Source organism: Rutidosis leptorrhynchoides, chromosome 1 (genome assembly GCF_046630445.1).
Source record: "Rutidosis leptorrhynchoides isolate AG116_Rl617_1_P2 chromosome 1, CSIRO_AGI_Rlap_v1, whole genome shotgun sequence".
NCBI lineage: Eukaryota > Viridiplantae > Streptophyta > Magnoliopsida > Asterales > Asteraceae > Rutidosis > Rutidosis leptorrhynchoides.
In genome coordinates this window covers 18,656,282-18,657,696 of record NC_092333.1, presented here as the reverse complement: position 1 = coordinate 18,657,696, position 1,415 = coordinate 18,656,282, and the positions used below count along the sequence as shown (strand labels likewise).

Below are 1,415 nucleotides of genomic sequence, written 5' to 3'. Positions count from 1 at the left end.
TGGTATGGTTTAACATAAGGCTTAGCCTTAACTATGTTATCTTCATTAACCTTTTCAACTACCGGTTCTATTTCCTTTTCTTGATCAGATTGTGTTTCTTGTGGAGTAGGAATAGAGTCATCAGAAATTACAGGTATTTCAGGTGGTTTAAGTGTAACACCACTTCTCGTGGTAATGACTTTAGCTGTTTCATTCCGGGGGTTAGCATCTGTATCGCTAGGTAGACTTCCCGGTTTTCTTTCACCTATCAACCTTGCTAGGTTGCTTACTTCTGGTTCCAGATTTTGAATTGAAGCTTGTTGATTTCTAAATGCTTGAGTATTTTGTTCGTTGGTTTGTTTCTGAGATGTGAAGAACTGCGTTTGAGATTCAACTAGCTACGACATCATGTCTTCTAAATTTGGCTTTTTATCATCGGTTTGTGGTGGTTTATTTGGAAAAATAGGTCTATGCTGATTGTAAGTATTATTGGATACTTGTTGATTGCTAGGACCTTGTTGGTTGTTGTATGGAATATTTCAGTTATAATTCTGATTTTGATTGTAGTTTGGTCTTGGCGGTTGATAATTATTTTGATAATTATTTCCAGGCCTTTGGTTCATGTATGAAACATTCTCTCTTTGTTCCATTGTTTGTTCAATACTGAGACAATCTTTTGTCAAATGTGGTCCTCCACACTGCTCACAACTAATTCGTATTGAGTGAATATCTTTAGTCATCTTTTCCATTCGTCTTTCGAAAGCATCTATCTTTGCGGACATGGAATCAAAGTCATGGCTAGAATCGGCTCTAGCCGCTTTATATGATCTAAAGATAACTTTTTCTTGATGCCACTCATGTGAGTGGGAAGCAGTGTTATCAATAATTTTGTAAGCTTCAGTTGCGGTTTTCTTCATAATGGAACCACCAGCTGCTATGTCGATGTCTTTTCGTGTAGTAATGTCGTATCCTTGATAGAATATTTGTACTATTTGATAAGTGTCTAAACCATGTTGCGGACATCCTCTCAATAACTTTCCAAATCTTGTCCATGCTTCATATAAGGTTTCATTTGGCTTTTGTGTGAACGTAACTATTTCTCCTTGAAGTCTCACGGCTTTAGATGCCGGAAAGAATTGTTTAAGAAATTTTTCAACTAAGACATCCCATGTATCAATCGCCCCTTTAGGTAACGATTCTAACCAATCTTTGGCTTCTCCCTTTAAAGTACAGGGAAATAACATGAGATAGATCTGTTCATCCTCAACTTCTCTAATTTTGAATAGAGTACAGATCCTATTAAAGGTACGAAGATGTTCATTTGGATCTTCCTTCGGCGCACCACTAAATTGGCATTGATTAGTTACCATGTGTAGGATTTGTCCTTTGATTTCATAATCTGGCATATTAATGTCTGGTTGAGTAATTGCATGACC

General features: G+C 36.8%; 1 non-coding gene across 1 annotated transcript; it reads left to right on the top strand.

The window, feature by feature from the left end:
- Window positions 1-984: 984 nt before the first annotated feature.
- Window positions 985-1,091, top strand: LOC139887179 (small nucleolar RNA R71). The gene has a single exon (XR_011773020.1). It is a non-coding gene; the product is annotated as a small nucleolar RNA R71 (small nucleolar RNA).
- The last annotated feature ends 324 nt before the right edge of the window (window positions 1,092-1,415 follow it).